Source organism: Dunckerocampus dactyliophorus, chromosome 4, assembly GCF_027744805.1.
Source record: "Dunckerocampus dactyliophorus isolate RoL2022-P2 chromosome 4, RoL_Ddac_1.1, whole genome shotgun sequence".
NCBI lineage: Eukaryota > Metazoa > Chordata > Actinopteri > Syngnathiformes > Syngnathidae > Dunckerocampus > Dunckerocampus dactyliophorus.
In genome coordinates, this window is record NC_072822.1 from 7,022,049 (window position 1) to 7,034,389 (window position 12,341).

The window sequence follows — 12,341 nt, forward strand, 5'->3', positions numbered from 1 at the left end:
GGTTTGTGGATTAGGGATCACATGCTTGTATCCTACTGGGATAAATTAGACACAAGTCACAGTTTGTGTTCATATGAGTCATTTAGATTTCAACGTAAGCTTCCCCTCCAAGCACCACACCACACATCGAAATTACGATATTGACCCAAATATACCCTAAAACAACCACTCCTTTTCAATACGGGGTTTTGGTCAAATATTTTTAAAGACAGAAAAAAAGAAAGAAAAAAAGAATATCATAATTTTTAGCTGCTCGTTATTTGTTGGATGACTGTGCTTCAGTGATCGCCATTATTTAAAAAAAAAACACCTCGTCTGTTGTTTGCTGACTTGCTAACAATCTTTGAGACACTTTTTTCCAGCAGGTCATGGTAGCATCTCTCCATGCTCTGACTCACTGACTCACTCGTTTTGAGTGGGAAAAATTGTCTTACATTTGGGTCATTAAGGTCCATTCACAGAGGGGTTTAATTGGTTCGGAGACTGTCAGAGTAAAATGCTGTCACTTTTTAAAAAATTGGTCACTTTTAATTTGTGTTTTTTGTTTTGGTCTTGGAGTGGAGGCAGTAACCAATGCGACATGAGCCGTTTTCAACTCTGCCTTGTCAAAGGCACCACGTCTAGTAGTTACCCAATGAAGATTTTCTTCCATCACGATTTAGGATAATAATGAGTTGTACTCGTTTCATACTCGTACTCTGCAAAAATGCATTATCCGTAATGGATACTCATCTAAAATGAGTATCGGCTCAGCCCTATTTGTTAATGTAAAACTTTGTGTCTTGAGCTGAAAAGGTTCGAGGGACCAAACAAGCAACAGAAACGTCATTTCAGCCTGTGCAAAAAATCTAAATATGTTAGTTTTCTCCTAATGACTAGGTAACCCTGCAAACAAGCGTGCATGGCGACAGGACACATGTGGCTACACACATTCCACACGCTGCCTTCGCTTAATTATCCTCAGAGGAAAGTCATTAGCATGCGGTGACTTTTGTAATTGACTCTGTGTTTTTCCTGTTCCAGACTGAAGACTGGAGCAGAGCGAGAGTCAATTTCAGAGAAAGCGCTCAAAGACTGATCACTGATCAGAGTCAATAAGGCACGTGCACCAGCTCAGCACTTACTTGAAGTGCTTATTGAACATCTTGTTGGGGAAAAAGTTGGCCAAAAAAGGACTTTCATTTGCAAAAGAAAGGGTGGGAGTGTCTTCGCCATTCTTCCCCTACCTTCAGCAAACACTTCCTGTGTGCTCCATGCCGCCATACATGACTGTTTATGGTGGAGATTTCTGCAATGACTCTTTATGGTAGCGCTGACTGTAATTGCTTTTCCTCCCTCATATGATGATGATCATCATCACTCCCCTGTCATTCACAGCAGCTATGAATATTAAACGCCAGCGCTCTATGTGGGCCTAATTGGAATGAAGCATCTCTGCGGCCGTGAGGGAGGAAACAATGGAGGCATGGAAGTGATTTTGTTGTGGTTTTCCATGCGGCGTTTACGATTTTTCACACACAGGCGAGATGCGAGTCCATTTGGATGATGCTGTAAAATGTGAGTGATTCATTGTGAGGGTAGGAGGGGGCTCTTAACAGAACTTGTTTGGGGTTTAATGTGAAGTCGTTAGTGCGATGTTTGTGATGTTGCTCAACAATTCCATTTATTTCGCTAATTTCTTTGATTGAAAGTGAATGTTTGTTTTCCTCCCCATATTGTTGTGCTGACTTCACGCTGCTTCTCTCTGTAGAGATTTGCGGTCACACAATTTTCTTTTTTTCAGTTCAACATTCAGGACAAAGGTTAAACCATTACATGTTTTTTTCCCCCCTACAATTTTTCATCCCATTCCCGGGATTGTTGTTGTTGGTCTAGGCAGGAAAATAGATTTTAATGGATGTGTGAGAGGAAGGTAGCTGATGCCCATGGGGATTGGATGTCTTTGTCAGCTAACACAAAATGACTGTGGTCAGCGGTCACACCCTTACCTTTGAGTCAATGGTTCCTTCTCTTCGAGTCATTTGTCAATTATCAGACTGTAAGGGATTATTGTTTATCAAGTAAGAATTACAAAAAATTTGAATCTCCGTTGGGCATTTCCGTGTGGAGTTTGCATGTTCTCCCCGTGCGTGCGTGGGTTTTCTCCGGGTACTCCGGTTTCCTCTCACATTCCAAAAACATGCAAGTTAGGTAAATTATAGACTCAAAATTGTCCATAGGTATGAATGTGAGTGTGAATGGTTGTTTGTCTATATGTGCCCTGCGATTGGCTGGCGACCAGTCCAGGGTGTACCCCGCCTGTCACCCGAAGTCAGCTGGGATAGGCTCCAGCATACCCGCGACCCGAATGAGGAGAAGCGGTATAGAAAATGGATGGATGGATGGAATTTCAAAAAACTTCAGAACTTTTACTTTTCTTATTCAGAGGTCAACCCAAAATTTGAAGGAAAATATGGTTGAACCCTGAAGGGTCCAAACCCTGAGTGAAACCGCTAGATGACACAAAGCAACACGCCTCTGAGTCCATATTTTTTAATTTCTTATTTCTTAGTTCCTATTGTTATTGTTATTCCAGAAACAAAATCAATTTGAGGGATTTGAACATACTCAAAAACTCACCAAATTTTTCAGGCATTTGCATCCTGCTCAAAATTTACATATTTTGTGTGCTGGTCCGACGTGCCCTGAACACCTCCCTAGGGAGGCGTCTGGGAGGCATACTGACCAGATGCCCAAGCCACCTCATCTGGCTCCTCTCAATGAGGAGAGCTGCAGTTCTACTCCAAGTTTCTTCTGGATGACAGTGCTTCTCACCTTATCTCTAAGGGAGAGCCCAGCCACCCTATGGCGAAAACTCATTTCGGCTGCTTGTACTTCCGCGATCTTGTCCTTTTGGTCACTAGCCAAAGCTCATGACCATAAGTGAGGGTAGGAACATAGATCGACCAGTAAATTGAGAGCTTTGCCTTTCGGCTCAGCTCCCTCTTCAAAACGGACCAATGCAGAGTCCGCATCACTGCAGACGCCTCATCAATCCGCCTGTCGAGCTCGCGTTCCATCCTTCCCTCACTCGTGAACAAGACCCCGAGGTGCTTGGACTAGTGGACTAGGACTAGTGTAACAGATGCCAGCCAGTGCGATGCCCGGTCGACACGACGGGTTTTTGGCCGAACGGTCAGCGCTTTTGTCTCCCATTCTGAAGGCCCTATGTTTGAGCTCCGGTGCGGGCAGTGTAAAGCAGGTGGGTTACATTGGTGCCGTGACCGGGATGGGAGTGAGGTTTGAGGGGGTGAGTGTAACGGATGCCAGCCAGTGCGGCTCCACAAGTAAACATTAGTAAACCTCACTCCCTTCGCCTTAAGAGCTGCACCGAACGCTCGGCCAACACGCTGGGCTTTTGAAGGAACTGTCAGCGCTCTTGTCTCTCATTCCGAAGGTCCTGTGTCGAGCAGCAGCGCAGGCAGTGTGAAGCAGGCGGGTTGCACTTGGCGGTTCTGGGTCCTGGGTTCTGAGGTCTGATCAGGATGTATGTTGTAAAATGAGAAAGATCGTCGGTCACTTTGATTTGAAGGTATAATTTTCTGACAAAGCCATAGAGATTAATTGCAATGATGATAGAACAAACACATAACACTGAAAACAAGGCTAAGGATCTCGGCATGTTTGTAGGTTTAACTGTTAACATCTGTTACTTGTACAACTGTTTTTGCACTCGCATCAATTACCAATGTTAAAATGTTTCAATGTGGTAGCCACACTATCATAGACATGTGAGCTACACTGCTAACATCCCAGTCACATTTTAACAGCAACACTACTGTAGGTTAGACTATTTGCTGAAGAAAAACAAAATGCCCCACGGTGGCTTAGTGGTTAGCATGCTGGTCACAAAGTCAGGTGGTGGAAGATCTGGGTTTGCGCCTCTGTTTGAGCATCTTTGTGTGTAGTTTGCATGTCCTCCTCGTGCATGCATGGGTTTTCTCTGGGTACTCCGGTTTCCTCCTACACTTCAAAACATGCATTTTAGTTTAATTGGAGGTTCTAAATTGTCCACAGATATAAATGTGAATGATTGTTTGTCTATATGTGCCCTGCGATGGCTGACGACTATTCCAGGGTGTACTCCGCCTCTCGCCTGAAGCCAGCTGGGATAGGCCCCAGCATACGCCAGTGACGCTAGTGAGGACAAGTGCCATAGAAAATGAATAAAAATCAAATGATTAAACTTACAGCTCACACGTCTGTAGCTGACTGACTGTTGGTGGCAGAGCTCCAGGATTGATTTTGAAGGAGACGATAGAGATGATTTTTTTCACGTTTCATTAATATTTGCATAATAGGGGACATTTATGGGAAAATATATATAAAATCTAAACAAAATCAAAGGTTGAACAGTCTACAGGTAAGAACCCACTGTATATAGATGGATAATCACATTATTGGACACCAAAATCTTGATGTAGTCTGCGGTTATACGGGTGCATCATTTTGCTTGTTCACTACTAATCGATTGCTTCCCGTGTATATTATACATAGCCACGATTTTTCTCAATCAACCATCACGTTACAGCTTTTGTTATGAAATCAATCTTGCCTCAAATTTACTGTGTACTACTTAGCCCATACAAGACATGTTTAATGGAAATCCCGCTATTGCATATAAAAACAAATAGCAAACAAAAATTTCCTGAGGAGGCTGAAAATAAAGTCTAATCCTAATTGCGCAAATGACATCACTGCCGATCCCCCGAGCTTATTATTCCTCTTTTGCAAGCCATTTGATGCTGGTAATACATCACGCTAAACATCTATTTGTGTCACGGTTGATCTAAAGCCGTAAGAATGCTTTGAGAAATTGTTGGCATTGCTGTGTAATATGCACTAAATTGGCAAATGCACTCAAAACCATTAGTGTGGTCCTTAAATCGCTTCACCAAAGCTGTAATGTGGGCAACTTTTCTCCAGTGACCCACCCACCCTCCCCAGACAGTCTTGTACACCATTTGCAATTAGATCTCCTGCTGGGGGCTTAATATGAAGTCCTAATTGAAAAATGGTGTTTTGTGGCTGTGGTTAGATATCCGGTGTTGAGATATGCTTTGTTGTGGGGAGCTCTTTCTGGGAGATCCTTGGCTTCCAACAACAAAAGCATAATTTATCAATCAATTATTACAGCTGCATGCAAGATCACGCACATGCAAAGTCACAATGACACACACAAAGCGCATCAACAACAATCACACCATACCAATTTAAATCCTTAATTATGTGCACTGCTTTGTATTGCGATTGCAGTACCCTGAAAAGCAAACACCTTTATACTACTAAGAAAACTTTTTTTATTAGGATTTTAACAAGGCGTGACAACAAATAAAGTGTTTTATTACAGAAACAGAACCCACAGACAACTTTTGGAACATGCATTCATTTGTTTAGCCTGAGGGCATTGGTGCGAAGGAAGAATCTGATGATTGCAGCTATTTATGTGTATTTACGATCCTCAAGTCACTGGTCTTAATATGGCAGAAACATTACCCAGTTTGTCTTCTGGGACTGCAGCCTATTTTATTTGTAATACTCATTATTTTAAGTTGAAGCAGTCGTTTGCTGTTTATTTCTTTTAAATGCACTTCAAGATTTTGCTCTCAAACTGGAACTAACAACTTTTTATTGCACCTTTGTCTGCCATCTACATATTTTATTCAAAAAATCACTTGTGTCAATCTTTTGAAACGTATTTAAAGTTAAACTTGACTGCGTAAGAGGACATCATCAGCATTCTCTTGGTAGCACTGATTGTTTTGAGGACCGTTTCAGAGCAGAGCTGAGTGAACTGTTGTGCTCAGTGTAGTATTTCAATGCGGTAGATGTCTGTGTTAAAAGTCTACAGTGGGAGCGTCAGTGAGGCTACAGATAGCCCAGCCTGTTCTGAAGGACTGGTAACGGGTTTAAGACTGGTGACGTCTATGTCATAGAGCCTAGAGACTCTATACAGTGTATAGGAATTTAAACCACTAAACCTGTGTTTAAATCCTGAGTTGAGCATACTACTTCTCAGACTACAGTGACATATGGTGTCAGAAGTGGGATGGTCGGAAAAAATACTTATACGGAGTGGTTTGCGTTTTACTTTTGTTTTATGGAATCATCCCTGTTTCTTTGGTTTGGTGGTTAGTGTACATGTTTTTTTTTCCAACTCACTGAACTCTGGTTTAAATCTGGGTTGAGTTGAGCGTGCTACTTCTCAGACTTCTGTGATGCACGGTGTCAGAAGTGGGATGGTTATTGAGGCCATCTGTGCTGTACCTACTACGAAGGACCCTTAGGACGGGTAACCCCTGTGCCAGATATTCGAGATATGGTGATCGATAGTGGTGATCGCAGACTGTAGCGCACTGTGAGCGAAGCAGACTCCTCCGCACGGAGTCATCAGATCTGTCTTATTGAGTGCACTGCCGCGTTGTAGTTTCCTGTGAAAAACACTGCATTACCCACACAATCCTTGCGCATTGTTTACATTTTGCCTGTCATGGCGTCCTGCACTGGCGGCTGGCTTTGCAAAGCAGCAGCATAAGGCCATGGTATGTATGGCCATTAAATGCCAAAAGAGTCAAGGAAGGGGAGTATGCTGTTGAAGGACATTGAAGTATTGATGCTGAAAAGCATTTTCACCAGAAAAATGTGCCTTTGGGAGCCTGGCTCGTCACTCTTTGATATAGTGGTCAAAGTACAGCTTTGGTGTCCGAAGTTTGAAGTACCCTTGCAACAATTAACCCTCCGTGAACAATTGGTGAGGCACTTGATTAAAGATTGGAACCCAGTAGACAAAGGCTCATATCTGGGTTACGCAGACTCAGTTTATTGACAAATGGTGTCAGCAGAACTGTAGATTGAGGAGTTCAACAAACCAAGGTAAGAGCAGCTGGCAGGTTGGTGCCTCGCACAAGGACGCCAGAACCCACGCTGGCATCCCTGCAAGCCAATGTCAGTTTCCATATTTGTAGTCTAGATGGGGACTTGAACTGGCCGTCCATTGGTCCCAAAACAATGTCTGTATAAGAAAGAGCTACTGCTATTTTAGCTCCAGTCCAGTAATCCCCGTCTTTGTCCTCATACCTCACCAAACCATGACCTCTCAGACCTCATTGTGTTGTTGTGAGTTTGTATGGAAAGTACTTGCGGAGGAAGCGAGCAAACTCTGGTGGCTTGGCAGTAACGTGCCGATTAGAGTCTGGTCACGTCCTCACCCAATACTGTCTGAAAAGGTCCTAATGTCTCTTCCAGATGCAGAGCCTTACCATCAGATAAGGGTCAGACGGGAGGAAAAAGGGGGTCATCATTGACAATTTTCAGGCAGGAAGCTACTGCTGCTGGCACCGTGCTTTCTGATGACTGTCGACAAGGCAAACTGTAGGTATACCACATACTTTTTGCATGTTTATAATAAGAACTGGTTAATTCTTCATTGTTGTATTTTTGTAGTACTTTCATTTCACTGTTGCTTGACTATAGAATTGTTTGATTTGTGCCCTTTCACCAGTAATCACCAAATACATCCTTGACAACCATCAGCACCAATCTAGAATTACATCCCATACCTCAACATCAAACGAGGAAGCAGCTTATAAGAACGACATATATGGTGCCAACCCCAGTTATCCTTTTTGACTCAATCAAATGAAATAGTATTAAATGAAGCTGAAAAGTTTTCTTATACGATGACCATCTCAGCAGAATACTGGAAGCATGTGACCTTCCAGCCAGGTTTGTTTTCTTCAAACCTTTTCTTATCGTCTATCCAAGATGAAAAATAATAAAATAGATGAGTTTTTGAGGTCCGCAGTAATCTTACCTCTCCGATGTTTATCAGAAGGTGGAAACATGTTTCCAGTTAATTCCATCCAGGAGGAAAGTGGAAATGAACTGTATGGGAAGTGGTGGTGATGGCTTTAGTCGTGCCGGGAAGAAACAAGATCTAAATACTTATTTATTCCATCCAAGGGAATAACAGTCATGTTCATTTAGCTGTGAAAATATTGGAAGAGGATAGACATCTCTTTGCAGCTTAAGCGATGTTATCGTCTATTTTTTCCTCCCAATTGCTCATTGGCTGACGTGCTCACTGACTGTGAAGATATGTCTGTTCGGATATTTCATAGGACTTCATTGTTGCATAAAAAACAGATTTGAGCCATATTCGGACTTCTGCAAAGGCACACGTAGACAACTGAAGTTCATGATTCTGTAAAGGTCCATAAAGCCAAGCGTGTTGCGTCTAAAGTGAAAAAGTTAGGGAAGAGGAGCCCCACCACATGATTTAATTTCTTAGGACGCAGGCGAGAGAGAAAGAAGCCACTGTAGGTCAGCGCACAAATGACTACTGCCTCTTGGGGGAGACAAAAGCGTAACTTCCTCTCTTCTTCTCTCCTCCTGTTGTATGCAAGCACCAACTGTTTTAATCAGCTGTAGATAATTAGACTGAGAAACGTGGACCTGAAACCCTCATAGGCACTGAAGTAAACATGCAAATAAAAGTGGAGCTTACAATAGGTCTAAGCTGCATGTAGCCAAACAATAGCAATAGATCAGGGCTGTCCAAGGCATATAGAAAATGATGCAGCTATTTTGACACTCAAAAATGTTATACGTATATTAAGACTTTGTTAGCTATGTGTTGTAGATGACAGAGTGTATTATTATTAACACATATTATTATGCCATTTTGCTTTTTTTTTGTCCATCCTTGCTGTTAATTTTGTTTACTTTAATTTGTAGAATGTGCCATGGGCCACTAAAAAACAAGATGTGGGCTGTAAATTTTGCAAGCATGTGTATCTATTGCAGTGGTACCACTAGTAATAATAGATAATAGATAAAGGATAATAGATAATATAATAATAGATAACATCGCTGTCAAATGAATGTTGTTGTCTTTTTTTCACAATTTTATTTTTCATTAGTAATGTAGTTATAATATCATATTTAAATTTTATTTGAATTTGATTTAAATTCAATCTTATATGACCTTATGCATTGGCAGGGGAATTCTGCAGTACATTTAGTTAAAACTAAATGATATGGCACGTAACTCGAATATGGAAAAAGAGCTAATAAAATTGCAACTTTTTATAATCTGCAAAATTAAAATAGTATTTCACGGATACATTTTTACCACATTCTTTGTCGGCAACCACTTATGTGTCCCAGAATGGCTTTAAGTGTCCCACATTAATTTCCGTTGAGTTCCACTTCCCTCTACACTTCCTGCACCCTCTCAGATGGATTGTGATGTCAGAAAGAAGCGCGATGCCTAACTCAATCGGGCGTCTGTGGGAGAGGTCAGTGCCAGGGGCTGCCATCCTGCCACCTCAAATGACAATAGATGACGCTAATAGCAGACGCCACCATAAAGACTTATCAGATTAGAGGACCAATGAAACTGTGACATATTACTGCTGGCTAAACACCACAATGGGAGAAGTCGCTGATTGTGCAGGAGTTTTTATTGCTGTTTTATAGCTATGATTGGCTTCAGCACACATTCATTCTTCCTTTGCAAAATTTTTTTTCTCTTCTGTTTTTTGTTGTTATCTGTGTGTGTGTGTGTGTGTGTGTGTGTGTGTGTGTGTGTGTGTGTGTGTATGTGTGACAGACCATGCCCTAAAAATGCCCATGCGTGTTTGGTAAAAATCTCCCCAGTCTTTCTCAATTTGTCAGCAGCCGCTAAGCAGCCCCAGCATGGCCCTCCGCCTCAGCTGCCTCCCATTTTAATCGTGCAGGTTGTAATCAAAGCCAGGTCTGCGCGGCCACGTGCACGCGCTCGCACGTCTCTCATGACCTTTTAATATGGTTCCAATTGAACATTTCGAGCTGGCGCGAATGTGGGTGGGGGTGGGAGGTGGGGGTTTGTATTCCACTGTGAGCCAGTCAAATGTTACCCCCACCGGGACGTTTGTTTGTGTATGTAAAAAAGAGTTTTGAGCCTGAAACAACTCAGACAGCATGCGATTGCTGCATTTCTGTTGCATTTGTTTCTAAGATTCCCCTCAAGAAAACTGTTAGTTTGTCCACTGTGTATGAGCACATTATTTACAAGTAAGCATTGTAGTCACGACGCACATAATAATAGATTCACTAATCCTATCATTAATCCTACCTACTCCACAGGCCATTTTTAAATCTTTTTTCCTTGGCATTCAACACCCTGTGAGGCAATGACTGTTTTTAAAAAAAATATATTTTATTATTCTATTTCATGCATTTCACTGTTGTAGTTGTCATTTGTGTTTTTATCTATTTTGTTTAATGTTACAGATTTGCATGCCTTCAACTCCCTGGCCTCTGTTGTTGTTTTACTGTGCTTTATCAATAAAGTTAGCCTGCATTGGATAGTTTGTGGCCTAATGAAAAAGTATATGCTGTCAGATAAGAGTTTCACTTCCATGTCATTCGGAGTGAGATTTTTAAAAAATATTTTTAAAAATAACAATTGATTTTACGAGGATAAGCGGCATAGAAGATGGATGGATGGAATTGATTTTCCACATTAATAGACTGAGGAAAATTCAGTAAGACGTCATAGATCACTGTAATTTTCACACTATAGCACAAAATTTGAATGTCATTATTTCAAAAATAATAATAATAATTTATTGGAAATACTCTGTTTGCTAGTTTAACCGTAAAACAGTTGTTTTTATCATGAATTAGGGAAAAATTTTGTGTTGGCATGTAGGTTATTTTTTGTGCCCAAATTAAAGTAATATAACGACAAATAAGTACAGAATTTTAATGTGAAATAATTAATTAATTAATGTACATAATTCATAAAATTATCCATTATTTAATACAATTGTGAGATTCCATCCATCCATTCATTTTCTGTACTGCTTTGCCTCACTAGGTTCACTGGTATGCTGGAGACTGTCCCAGCTGTCTTCGGGCGTGGTAGACCCTGGACTGGTCACCAGCCAATCGCAGGTAGTTGAGAAATATAATGTTCAATAACTATATTGGCAGTATTTACTAATTATTTCACGACCAATTGACTAATGTTTTTTACGATAAACATACAGTATGCATTTTATGGCCTTTTTAATGATTTAATGGCATTTTTAATGATCAATTACCGGGAATTTTGACATGAAGTGAGCTTCAATTATTGAGGCTTGTTTTAATCGAACGTGACTTGACTTGTGTTCTGTTCATGGAACTTGCAGTTCCCGCAGAGTTTCTCAGTCCGTGAAGGTGAATTTCAGGATGTTAAACACTCCAGGACAGAAGGTTGGTGGGGTCAGGTGGTGGAGTAACAGTTTAGTATCGTCCCTTCTGGAGACCACGCACTCCCGAAGGAGTGGGAGCGTGAGTGCAGACAGGGCATGCATGCTTGGCTGGGAGCGTATGTTTTACATGTTGGTCAGAAAGGATAAAAAAAGAAGATTATTAAAAGGGCCGTATACTTTTTCATCACTCTCTGCTATTTCTTTTAAATTGGAAACATTTAATTTGGCAACGCTGCATTTCCTAATAAAGCATAATGGAACGAAGCCGAATAGAGTGAGCGAGTGATTATAAAGAGAACAGTAAAAGTAGTTCTCGCATTTACTGTGAACATCATTTCCAACAGACAGGTCATTTGCAGCTTTATATTCAGCTCAGCGGCCTCATTTAGATGCACTTTGGGATTCTTGTGCATTGGGTTAAAATTAAAGGAGCACGCCATAAAATGTAGGAATGATGTCAGAGATTTAATGCAGGACACACTCCTCTTTCTTTACTATTCTCGTCCATAAGACTCACTTGTAAAAGTGTCTTCTCTTAAAATGGTGAAATTTAGACATCTTATAGTCTTCAGTGTAAATACCGTACACAGCGGAAACTTATATTGGATTTTTGTGGAGGCACCATGAAGTAGACGTCTGTAAAAAGTGCTGACATTTTTATATACAGTACTTGCTTATGTATTCTGTTTTTCTCCATACTGAAAGTGCAAAGTGCACCTATTGTTAATAAAAAAGCAGGTCATAATTGGAGAGAGGATGTTGAAGACGTGATTTTAATAATGGTTTGGAGGGCATGAGAAAGTGGAAAGGAAGACATAGCTTTGTTTGACCACACGGTCGTTTGTCAAGAAGTACATTGCACAACACAGCAGCAACAGTACCAATGTTGTAATAGCAGTAAGGAGAAAACTGCTCAGCCAGCATTAATCCCGCTTACGAGTTCACCGTAAACAAGTGTAACATGCCTGAGTCGCGCAACCAACATTTTAAAGCGCACGCAGAGGGAGATAAACCCATGATACTTCCCCTGTTGGTGTGCTCTAGCCCTGCTTGCTGTAG